General features: G+C 45.2%; 1 protein-coding gene and 1 pseudogene across 2 annotated transcripts in view; both read left to right on the top strand.

Moving 5' to 3' along the window:
* The window catches only part of ZNF609 (zinc finger protein 609), a 211508-nt gene that overhangs the window by 74115 nt on the left and 124096 nt on the right, over window positions 1-13297 (top strand). The gene's annotated exons all lie outside the window — the stretch shown is intronic.
* LOC112296429 (cytohesin-3-like) lies at window positions 7432-9756 on the top strand (annotated as a pseudogene).

Below are 13297 nucleotides of genomic sequence, written 5' to 3' on the forward strand. Positions count from 1 at the left end.
TATTAAGCATGAAAATTTGTCTATTTAGAGCAACCAGGGCTTTGAAGAAAAATGAAGTAGAGAAGGGGAATAAGGGTGTATACACTGTTTCATGTTTATAAGAAGACCCTTACAGACTACTAGATTAAAGCTGGAACGTCATCAGTCACCTCACAAAGCAAGTAGCAGGGAAAAAAGATAGTTCATAATTATTCGGTCAATGATGATCCTCTGATAAAGATGATTTCAAGTTTAGATATATATTCCCCATTGATCTGCTTCTCCAACTTAACTTTCCTATTTGTAAGGAGGAATTTTCAGGAGAAGTGGTTCCAAGCAAACTGCACTGACCCCTTTACCACAAAACATTCCATTTTCACAGAAAAACATTTAATTGCTTCAACATCTACAAATGCAGTATAGGAAACAAGGGTCATACATAGCCTTACATAATTACAGAATTGTTCATTTTACCATCTTGCTTAGAAATGGTTAATATTATATTTGAGATCAGTGAAGAAAAGGAAGTAAAAAGGTGCCACTTTTGAGTAATATTCTACTTATGGACATTGTAAAACATAAGCTGTCATAGAAACAACACTATACCAGATGGCTGTTAAATCCGGTGCTTTTCATTACAGATTGGTGAATCAATAGACATTAGTTAATGTGCCCAGCTAATAGTACTGGTTAGAATCCCTGAAAAATTTTTTAGAACATATGCTAAAACAAACTACTTGATGAAATATTCAAAATTGAAAATGAAGTTTTTGGTTCATAGATAGGAAGAATCAGTATCATTAAAATATCCATACTACCCAAAGCAATCTATAGATTCAATGCAATTCCTATCAAGATTCCAATGATGTATGTCACAGAACTAGACCAAATATTTTGAAAATTTATATGGAGCCACAAAAGGCCCTGCATAGCAACAATGATCCTGGGGGAAAAAAACAAAGTTGGAGGAATCACGCTACCTAATATGAAACTACTAGGCCATAGTAATCACAACATTCATGGTACTGGCATAAAAACAGACACATATCAATGGAACAAAATAGCCCAGAAATAAACCCACAACTTTATAGTCAATATTCAACAGAGGAAACAAGCACATACAATGGGCTAAAGATAGTTTATTCAATATATGGTGTTGGGAAGATTGGGCAGATACATGCAGAAAAATGAAACAAGACTGCCTTCTTACACCACACACAAGAATAAATTCAAAATGGATTAAAGACTTAAATGTTAGACCCAAAACCATAAAAATCCTAGGAGAAAACATAGGCAGCAAAATCTCAGACATTACCCATACCAGTATTTTATCAGATACATCTCCCCAGGCAAGGGGAACAAAAGAAAAATAAACAAATGGGACTACATTGAACTAAAAGTTTTTCCTTTTTGCAGAAAAAAGGAAATCATCAACAAAGTGAAAAGACAACTCACAGAATGGGAGAACATAAACACTGATACATCTGATAAGGGTTAATATCCAAAATTTGTAACTTACAAAACTCAGCACCAAAAAACCCCCAAACAAACCCAATTCAAAAATGGGCAAAGGACCTGAATAGACACTTCTCCAAAGAGGACATACAGATGCCCAATGTCACTAATCATGAAAGAAATGCAAATTAAAACCACAATGAGATATCGTCTGATATGTGTCAGAATGGCATCGTCAATAAATCAACAAACAAGTGCAGGTGAGGATGTGGAGAAAGGGGAACCCTTTTGCACTGTTGGTGGGAATGCAGATTGGTGCAGCCACAGTGAAAAGCAGTATGAAGATACATCAAAAAATTAAAAATGGATCTGCCTTTTGACCCAGCGATCTCACATCTCAGAATATATCTGAAGGAACCCAAAACACTAATTTGAAAGAACATAAGCACCCCTACCTTCATTGCAGCATTATGTACAGTGCCAAGATATGGAAGTAACCCAAGTGTCCATCAGTAGATAAGTGGATAAAACAACAATGGGGCATTTATACAATGAAATACTGCTCGTCTATAAAAAAAGAAAAGGGGGGGGAACCAAGATGGCGGCGTAGGTAGACACACTGCGCCTCCTCGCACAACCAGAACTGACAGAGAATCGAACAGCAAGGGGGACTGACACCAAGGAAATAGAAAATAAACACATCCAGACTGGTAGGAGGGGCGAAGACGGGCACCAGGGTGGAGAGGACTCGCGTGGCTGTGGCGGGACTGAGACTGGTGGAGTGTGGGACAAATGGCACAGGCAGTCCGAGCACTAGCAGACCCTGCGGCCCCACATTTGCACAGATAAACCCAGAGGGCCGGACTCAGAGTGGCGCGTAGCACCCTGCGGCACCACACTCGCCCACAGATAAACCTGACCAACGGCGGGCAGCGAAGCAGACCGTGCAACCCAGGGCTCCAGCTCGGGGAAATAAAGCCTCAAACCTCTGATAGAAAGTGCCCCTGGGGGTTGGGGCGGCAGCAGGAGAGACTCCCAGCCTCACAGGAGAGGTTGTTGGAGAGACCCACAGGGGCCTAGAGTGTGCGCAGGCCCACTTACTCAGGAACCAGCACCAGAGTGGCCCAGTTTGATTGTGGGTATTGGAGTGGAAGATTGAAATCCGGAGGACAGTGAGGCGGGTGCCATTGCTCCCACTTGGCCCCTCCCCCACGTACAGCGTCACAGTGCAGCAACCAGCATTACCCCGCCCCGGGGAACACCTAAGGCTCCGCCCCTTAAAGTAACAGACACGCCAAGACAAACAAACAAACAAAAATGGCCCAAATGACAGAACACTTCAAAGCTCCAGAAAAAATACAACTAAGCGATGAAAAGATAGCCAACCTATCGGATGCACAGTTCAAAGCACTGGTTATCAAGATGCTCACAGACTTGGTTGAATCTGTTCAAAAAACAGATGAAAAAATGAAGCCTATGCTAAGAGAAACAAAGGAAAATGTACAGGGAACCAATAGTGATGAGAAGGAAACTGGGACTCAAATCAATGGTATGGACCAGAAGGAAGAAACAAACATCCAACCAGAAAAGAATGAAGAAACAAGAACTTGGAAAAATGAGGAGAGGCTTAGGAACCTCCAGGACACCTTGAAACGTTCCAACATCCGAATTATAGGGGTGCCAGAAGGAGAAGAGGAAGAACAAAAAATTGAAAACTTATTTGAACAAATAATGGAGAACTTCCCTGATCTGGCAAAGGAAATAGACTTCCGGGAAGTCCAGGAAGCTCAGAGAGTCCCAAAGAAGCTGGACCCAAGGAGGAACACAACAAGGCACATCATAATTATATTACCCAAGATTAAACGCAAGGACCTACATCCAAGATTACTGTATCCAGCAAAGCTATCATTTAGAATGGAAGGGAAGATAAAGTGCTTCTCAGATAAGGTCAAGTTAAAGAAGCTCATCATCAAGCCCTTATTATATGAAATGTTAAAGGGAGTTACCTAAGAAAAAGAAGATCAAAAATAGGAACAGTAAAAATGACAGTAAACTCACAGTTATTAACGGCCACACATAAAACAAAAACGAGAGCAAACTAGGCAAACAACTAGAACATGAGGGTTGTCAATAAGGGAGTGGGAGGGGGAGAGGGGGGTAAAGGTACAGAGAATAAGTAGCATAGATGATAGGTGGAAAATAGACAGGGGGAGGGTAAAAATAGTGTAGGAAATGTAGAAGCCAAAGAACTTGTAAGTATGACCCATGGTCATGAACTACGGGGGGGGGGAATGTGGGAGGGAGGGGGGTGGGCAGGATGGAGTGGAGTGGGGGGGGGGAAATGGGACAAATGTAATAGCATAATTAATAAATATATTAAAAAAAAAAGAAAAGAAAATTTTACCCTCTGCAACAGTATGGGTGGACCTGGAGAACATTTTGCTAAGTGAAATAAGCCAGTCAAGTCAGAAAGACAAATACTATATGATTTCACTCATGTGGAATCTGATGAACAAATTGAACTAACAAGAAAATGGGGACAAACTCTTAGGCAGAGAGCAGGATGACAGCTGGTGTGGGGGGAAGTTAGGGGGTGGAGGGATTGGGCAAAAAGGAAAAAGGACTCATGGACATGGACAACAGTGTGGTGGTTGCTGGGAGGAGGGAGGTGTAAGGGGACTAAATGGTAATGGAAAAAATACAAGATTAAATTAAAAAAATAAAGTCTTTGAAAAAATAAGGTATTATGGAAGTCTTTCCTTAGTTTGTGTGTTAGTGCTGCTTTGTATCAGGAGTTTACCTGAATATAAGCACATGAATTGTTTTATTCAGTTTTGCATGGGAGAAACTCAGTTTTGCCTGCAGGCCTGAATTCCACTTTAATTATGTTTTCAAAATGATGAATCTAATAATAACAAATGCTTACAATAGGACTCACTGTGTGCTAATACTGTTGTGAGAAGTTCACATGTATGTACTAATTCAATTATTACAAGTTAATAATGTAGGTACTTTTATGTCATCTCATCTATGGCTGAGGAAATGAGGTACAGACTAGTTATATAGCTAGGAAGTAGCAGAGCCAAGATTCAAAGTCAGGTGATCTGGTTCCAGAGTCATTCTGGGCTTTTTTTTTTTGAACATTAAAAAAATCCAGTAAAACATATATAACAAAAAATTTATCATCTTAACCATTTTTAAGTGTATAGATCTGCTGATAAATAGAATATGCGGAGTATCCATATGTTCACAGTGTTGTGCAACCAATCTCCAGAACCCTTTTCATCTTGCAAAACTGAAACCGTATCCATTAAACAATTTCCTATTCCCTTCTTCCCTGCCTTTGGTAACTATTGTTCTCCTTTCTGTCTCTATGAATCTGACTACTCTAGGTACCTCATAAAAGTAGAATCATACAGTATTTGTCTTTTTGTAACTGGCCTATTATACTTAGCATAATGTCCTCAAGGTTCATTCATGTTGAACCATGTATCAATTACTTCCTTTTCAAGGTTGAATAATATTTTATTGTATGCATATAGCACACTTTGTTTATCCATTCATATTATGACAAATACTGGGTTGCTTCCCCCTTTTGGCTGCTGTGAATAACACTGCTCTGAATATACGTGTGCAAGTACTAGCTTAAGTCCCAGCTGGCTGATATGGTAATTCTTTGTTTAACTTTTTTGAGAAATTACCATATTGTTTTTCTTAGTGGCTACATCCCTATTTATATTCCTATACCAACAGTGTGGCTCGTCCAATGGTAGTAGATTAGTAGAACTCAACTAAAGTTTATGCCAACAGTGTACAAGGGTTCCAGTTTCTCCATATCCTCACCAACATTTATTGTCTGTTTTTTGTTTTTGTTTTCCTTTTGAGAAATCAGCTGATAGTCCGAAGGGAACTCCTTTGTAGGTAACTGTCTCCTTTTCTGGTGCTGCTTTTAAGATTCTCTCCTTATCTTTAATCTTGGGTGATGTGATTATGATGTGCCTTGGTGTGTTTCTTGGATGTCTTGGCATCCCAGTTTCTTTGGGACTCTGAGCTTCCTGGACTTGTATGTCTACTTCCTTTGCCACATTGGGGTAATTTTCTTTCATTATTTGTTCAAATAAGTTTTCAATTTCTTGCTCTTCATCTTCTCCTTTTGGCACCCCTATGATTCAGTTGTTGGAATGTTTAAAGTTGTCCCAGAGTTTCCTAAGCCTCTCCTCATTTTTTGAATTCTTGTTCCTTCATTCCGTTCTGGTTCAATGTTTATTTCTTCCTTTTGTTCCAAATTGTTGATTTGAGTCCCAGTTTCCTTCCCTTCACTGTTGGTTCCCTGTGTATTTTTCTTTATTTCACTTTGTATAGCCTTCACTTCTTCCTTTGTTTTGTGGCCATAACTTAGTCATTTCTGTGAGCATTGTGATTACCAGTGTTTTGAACCCTGCATCTGATAGGTTGGTTATCTCCTTGTCACTTAGTTCTTTTAATGGGGTTTTGAACTCTTCTTTCATTTGGACCATACTTCTTTGTCTCGGTGCACCTGTTACATTTTAAGGGGGCAAACTTAGGTATTCTCCAGGATGGAGCAATTCACTTTGCTGTGTTGTGGCCCTGTGTGAGGGGGAAGGGTCTCAGAGGAAACAGTACCACTTTCTCTGCTCTTGTCCTGCTTTCAAGAGACTGGCAGTTTCTCCTGTTGTCACAACCCCCACAGGTTTTTACATCCAGAGGTTCTGAGGCTTTATTTTCCCAGTGCTGGAACCCTGGGTTGTGTGCTTTGTCTTGCTCCCCAGTTGTTCCTCCCAGTTTATCTGCACGTGAATATGGTACTATCTGGTGCACCAGCCACCACCTCGCCTGCCCAGTCCACCAGTGGCTGCTGCCTTGCCCCACGTCCTCTCCACCCTGGCTGCCTGTCTCTGCCCCTCCTACCAGCCTGGATGAATGCTTCTTGTTTAATTCCTTGGTTGTCAGACTTCCATATACTTCAATTTTCTGGCAGTTCTGATTGTTTTTTGTATTTAAATGGGTTGTTTTCTTCTTTGGTTGTGCAAGGAGGGGAAGCATATCTACTTACACCTCCATCTTGGCTGAAACTCCAGGAATATTTTTAATTTTTTAAAAAGATTTTATTTATTTATCTTTAGACAGAGGGGAAGGGATAGAGAAAGAGAGGGAGAGAAACACTGATGTGTGGTTGCCTCTCACACGCCCCCTGCTGGGGACCTAGCCCGCAATCTAGGCATGTGCCCTGACTGGGAATTGAACCAGTGACCTCTTGGTTCGCAGGCCAGCACTCAATCCACTGAGCCACACCAGCCAGAGCCAAAAATTGTTTTTTACAGAGAGTTAAATAAGGGGTCAATTTTTCAAACTTAACTAAAAATTTAACAGAAAATTTGACCTTCCCTCCTAGCCACTAATACTTAACACTACTAGTCTTTGGCATAATAGCAATGTAGATAATTGAAATTTTTTTGTAGTGTCTACATTTAGTGTGTATTTAAAGATATTCACCACTTGAATTTTTTAATTATTATGTATAGCCTATCTGATTTGAAAAGGGATTTAATGCAATTTATAATAAATAAGGATTATTTATTATAATAGGATTTTAATAAATAGGATTTTTTTAGGATTTTTATTTTATTTTTTTATCCTAACCATTAAATTTAGTTCTTTTTACTGACATTTTTGGTAGGAATGAAATTGTGGCTCTTGGGGATGGTTCAGACTCATTCATTTAAAATTTTGACATTTGGTATGTCAGGTATTATCCAGAATTCTGAAATATCTGCCACTTAAACCTGAAATGGAGTTCTTTATACTTTTCATTAGCCAGTGGTCAAAAATTTTTTATACATATAAAAAGCATTGAGAAATATTAAGGTACTCCCCGGCCCGTGCGCACTGCTGGAGCTGCCCGGCCGCCAGTGCGCTCTGCACCCGCAGCGCCCCTTGCCCGCGGCCCCTCGCCCGCCGGCCCCAGGGCGCCTCAAGGTGGACGAAGACGGCGGCGTGCCTGAAGACCTGTCCTTAGAAGACAGGGAAGAACTTCTAGACATTCGTCGAAGGAAAAAGGAACTTATTGATGACATCGAGAGACTGAAATATGAAATCACCGAAGTGATGACCGAGATCGACAATCTGACTTCCGTGGAGGAGAGCAGAACCTCCCAGAGGAACAAGCACCTCGCCATGGGGAGGAAGAAGTTCAACATGGACCCCAGGAAGGGCATTCAGGTCCTCATCGAGAATGACCTGCTGCAGAGCTCCCCGGAAGACGTCGCCCAGTTCCTGCACAAAGGAGAGGGCCTCAACAAGACCGTCACTGGGGACTACCTGGGGGAGAGGGACGAATTTAACATTTAAAGTTCTTCAGGCTTTTGTCGAACCGCACGAGTTTGCCGATCTCAACCTGGTCCAGGCCTTAAGGCAGTTCCCGTGGAGCTTCAGGCTTCCGGGGGAGGCCCAGAAAATCGACCGCATGATGGAAGCGTTCGCTTCCCGCTACTGCCTGCGCAACCCTGGGGTCTTCCAGTCACAGACACGTGCTACGTGCTGTCCTTCGCCATCATCATGCTCAACACCAGCCTGCACAACCACAACGTGCGGGACAAGCCCACCTCGGAGCACGTCGTCACCTTGAACCGAGGCATCCACGAGGGCAGGGACCCGCCGGAGGAGCCTTGTAGGAGAGCATCAAGACATTCGCCCACAGATAAACCGGACGAACGGCGGGCAGCGAAGCAGACCGCTGCGCAACCCAGGGCTCCAGCTCGGGGAAATAAAGCCTCAAACCTCTGATTGAAAGCGCCCCTGGGGGTTGGGGCGGCAGGAGAGACTCCCAGCCTCACAGGAGAGGTTGTTGGAGAGACCCACAGGGGCCTAGAGTGTGCACAGGCCCACTTACTCGGGAACCAGCACCAGAGTGGCCCAGTTTGATTGTGGGTATCGGAGTGGAAGATTGAAATCCGGAGGAGAGTGAGGCGGGCGCCATTGCTCCCACTCGGCCCCTCCCCCACATACAGCGTCACAGCTCGGCAACCGGAAGGGAAGATAAAGTGCTTCTCAGATAAGGTCAAGTTAAAGAAGCTCATCATCAAGCCCTTATTATATGAAATGTTAAAGGGAGTTACCTAAGAAAAAGAAGATCAAAAATAGGAACAGTAAAAATGACAGCAAACTCACAGTTATTAACGGCCACACCTAAAACAAAAACGAGAGCAAACTAGGCAAACAACTAGAACATGAGGGTTGTCAATAAGGGAGTGGGAGGGGGAGAGGGGGGTAAAGTTACAGAGAATAAGTAGCATAGATGATAGGTGGAAAATAGACAGGGGGAGGGTAAAAATAGTGTAGGAAATGTAGAAGCCAAAGAACTTATAAGTATGACCCATGGACATGAACTATGGGGGGGGAATGTGGGAGGGAGGGGGGTGGGCAGGATGGAGTGGAGTGGGGGGGGAATGGGACAACTGTAATAGCATAATCAATAAATATATTTAAAAAAAAAAAAAAAAAGAATGAGCCGTTCAAGATCCCAGACGATGAGGGCAATGACCTGACACACAGGTTCTTCAACCCCCACCGCGAGGGCTGGCTCCTGGAGCTGGGCGGGCCGTGAAGACCTGGAAGCGGAGGTGGTTCATCCGGACCTACAGCTGCCTCTACTACTTCGAGTACACAACGGACAAGGAGCCCCGGGGGATCATCCCACTGGAGAACCTCATTATCAGGGAGGTGGAGGACCCGCGGAAGCCCAACTGTTTCGAGCTTTATAACCCAAGTCACAAAGGGCAAGTCATCAAAGCCTGTAAGACAGAGGCGGACGGCCGCGTGGTGAAGGGCAACCCCGTGGTGTACGGCGTCTCCGCGCCCAGCCGCGAGGAGGAGGAGGAGGAGTGGATGAAGTCTGTCAGAGCGAGCATCCGTAGGGACCCTTTCTATGACATGCTGGCCACACGGAAAAGGAGGATCGCCAATTAAAAATAGCTTTCCCGGCCCGAACAGGTAAAAGTAAAAACCACACCCCACCGCAGAAAGTGACTGTGAGGCCTCCCCGCCACAGCCCGGACCCCAGACGGCCTCTTCCGGGAGGCGTCCCAGGAGGCGGGGCTTCCCTGCAGCGCTCACGCCCGGCGGCCCTGACACCCCCGGGTTCTCCGAAGCCTTTGTGTCGCTGCTTGGGGCTGCCCCCTGCCGAGCCGCCCCCGCTCAGCGGCCCTGGAGTTCAGCTGCAATGGTGTGCGGGGTGGACTCGGGCCGCAGGTCTGACCACAGACCCGCACACGCCATCGCCACGCGCACTCGGGTGGGATGTTCGCCGTTCTGGGGGCTGCTGTTTCGCATCCACGCAGCCAAGGAAAAGCTACCATTTCTATTCAGATTTTTTCTCAGATATATAGGATTATAGCTTTTATACTCCTTTTTCTACTTTGAAATTATAATGAAAGATACTTTCTAATAGTAGTATTTTTAGAATGGCAGCTATAAATTTAACTCCTGACGCGAGTTTTTACCATGCACTGAAAACAAATCACATAGACGCTATATACGCAGCAGCCAGGGGGTCGGCGCTGGGCGGGGACTCACCTGTGTGGGGGGCGCCCCCTGTCCCTCCTGGGACCCCCTCAACTCAGACTGGGTGGCCCCACAGATACTTTATAGAAAGGCCGATCGCTAACATTCACGGTGTGGGGTGTTTGTCCCGGAAGTGCCGAGCCCCACAGACATGTCTGTGTGCTGAAGCCTGGGAAACCGCCGCCATCTGACTGTTCCGCCCCCACAAGCACGTGGTCGGCTGAACACGAGGCTCCGGCCAGCCGGTGGCCGCATCTTTGCTGTTCAGAACCTTTGGGCAAAGTGGATGCTCGTGTCACCGATCTGATAACTGACCAGATTTCTTAATACGATGAGTAGTATGTAAGTAGACATGATCTTACCCCATTGTTTCAGAGATTTGCTCTCCCATTATGCAGAGGGAGAGTGTGCACTGGGGGGTGACGTGTGGCCCTTAGGATCTTCTGTAACTACTAGTTTAAACCCCCAGCGTGCACCGGTGGTACGGCGGGCCGGTGAAGGCCCACGACCAGGGGCTCAGGCTGCCTTCCGGACATCTGCAGGGGCCCCGCACATCCCCAGCTGGACTGAGACATGTAGGTAGACGGGGCTGGAGGCCTCTGGTCCTCCAGGACAGGCTCGTGACACATGCCTTTTTTGTCGGGGGCTGTGTTTCCACCGCCAGGACCGCCCTGCCCACCTGGGCTGTTCTGGCGGTGGGCCCCTCACCCCACAGAAGCGCCTCTCCCTGCCCCGTCTGCATAGGCACACCCCGAACTTACACCCCTGTGTAAAGTCCACGTCCAGGGAAGAACACCTCGGACCGACCTGTGCACTTACGGGAAGACCCCGGCGGCAGGAACGCCTGCCCCGGGAGCCGCCGGGCCGAGACCGGACCGCTGTGGGCCCTGGGCCTCTCAGTGCCGCCGACCTGGACGCAGCTTCAAGTCACACTCGTCTGCAGAGGGTCGGAGCCCTCGACTCTCCAACGTGCGTCAAACTGGCTTTGACGGCTCGCTCCCAGGCTCTCGGGCTCTGTTACTGTACTGATACCTCAAATTCGGAAGTTTAGCTTGTGAGAAAGACAAGTCATCCTTGAAACGCCCCACTGACACACGCAGCCCTGGCCTCCGTCTGCCGCGGAGACGAGATGCTGCCCGGCCTGCCCGCCGCTTGCACCGCAGCCCCTGCGCCGGCCCCGCCCCCAGGCCGGCCCTCGAGTGGGTGGGTCAGTATTTCCTGAGGATATTCTGTCCTTTGTCTGACCCAGGGAGGCCCCTGGGGCCACCGGGCCTGTCAGTCTCCTGGGTTTGGCCTCCGAGTGGGCTGGGAGGAGTGAACCTCAGGAAGCACTCGGCAGGAAGTGTTTCCCTGGTCGCCTGTGGGGGAGACTCACTCGAGGGCCGTTTCCCAGGGACCGTGCAGAAGGCCGTGGTGCTTCGAATCTACACACCTTGCCATCCGAGTGTTACGGGAAATCATCGAACTCGGGGTCTCGTGGTAACAGTACTAACCTCACAGTCATGCAGCCGCCGCCCCCACTAAGCCCCCCGGCAGGCCTGGCGCCTGCAGCTCAGTACGATCATGTCCATCCTCCTTCCTCCCCCATGTCTGTGCTCAGTGCTGAATTGTCATCCCAATTCTGGCCAAAGACACGCTGTTCCCCCGAGAGGGCAGGAGGCGGTGAGGGGCACCAGGAGGATGCAGCGGCTGCCGCAGCCCACTGGCCCCGGTCAGCAGGCGAGACTTAGCTGGACAACCCCAGACCCAGACAAGCAAGTGTCTTCAAGATCATGGCACGTTTTTGAGCAGTTTAACGTGGTACCAAACTAAGTCCAAGTGCAAGCTATTTACAGACGCAGCAGCATTTAATGCTTCCTGTGAAGCAATGCGTATTTTTGAAGTTAAGATGCATATATCTACATAGATGTGCTTTGCTGAAAAGTTAGGTCTGTTGTAGACCAGAAGCCGCAAGTGATCTCTCGTTTTCTTATTTTTTCTTAGAAGACATTTCTATTTACAGTAAATAGAGTTAATGTGTAAATAATGTACATATATATTGATTTCTGAAGTGTTTATTCAGTGTATATACTTCCACAACTTGCATGAAAAAATACCCTATATCGATATTTTGTTGTAAAGTAAACAGTAAAATTGGAGGGTGTGTGGCTGTCAAATTGCAAATACTGTGCTCACTAAATAAAACCAAATGCACTGCTCACAAAAAAAAAAAAAGAAAAGAAATATTAAGGTACTGATTCTGTTTGCACTAATTCATTCTTCTCCCTCTGTGTATACCCACTCAAAATTGTGAATCTGTAAGGATGTTAAATATATTGTTTGTAGGTTGAAGTATTATACAAAGTGTTAAAATGATTCTTCTAAATTAAAAAATATACATTTAAATTTTTATTTATTGATTTTAGAGAGTGAGGGGAACAGGTAGGGAAGAGAGAGAAAAACATTGATTTGTTGTTCTACTTATTTATACGTTCATTGGTTGATTTTTGTATGTGCCCTGATAGACTCACAACCTTGGCATATCAAGACAACATTCTGACAAACTGAGCTAAGTGGCCAGGGGTCTTATAAATTTTTATTCAGTAATGATGGTTTGCCCCAAGGGTAAAAAATTTTATATGGGACTGAAACTTGTAGTTGGGATTGGTGGAAATCCAAAAATAAGGTTGAGAAGAGAAGTGGAGGTCATTTTGTGAAGACTCAGCAATTTCGAATGAATCTTACAGTCAGTGGAGCACTACTAAAGACTTTTTGAGCAAGGTAGTGATATCATGGCAATAGTATTTTAGGAAGTTGAATTCTGGTAGTGGTATATGGAAAGATTGTCTTAAAGGAAGAGACACCAAGAAATCACTTAATAGACTACTACTGTAATTCACACACTAACGATTCTTGATGGCCACCTTAACCTAAAGTGCCCCAGTTTAATCTGGTTTCTTTTAAATTTCCATTCTTAACCTCTCCCAAGAGCCCACCATATGGAACTTCCTTTAATTCTTGCTTCAAAGTTTTTTCAAACTTCATTCTTTTTTCACAGTTTTAATGCATACATTTCTCTACCTATCATGCTTTCATTTCTTCTTCTCTTACCATTTCTTTCCACCCTCACCCCCACCTCTTATCTTGAGAGAGAGAGAGAGAGAGAGAGAGAAGCAGAGCCTCTAGAGTGCCTGGGTTCTCATCCTCATTCTGCCTCTTTTTAGCTGTGTGACTTTGGCAATTACTTAATCTCTTAAAGTCTCAACTTCTTCATCTGTACAAGGTAGGTAATAATAATAGTTCC

Source organism: Desmodus rotundus, chromosome 7 (genome assembly GCF_022682495.2).
Source record: "Desmodus rotundus isolate HL8 chromosome 7, HLdesRot8A.1, whole genome shotgun sequence".
NCBI classification, from domain to species: domain Eukaryota; kingdom Metazoa; phylum Chordata; class Mammalia; order Chiroptera; family Phyllostomidae; genus Desmodus; species Desmodus rotundus.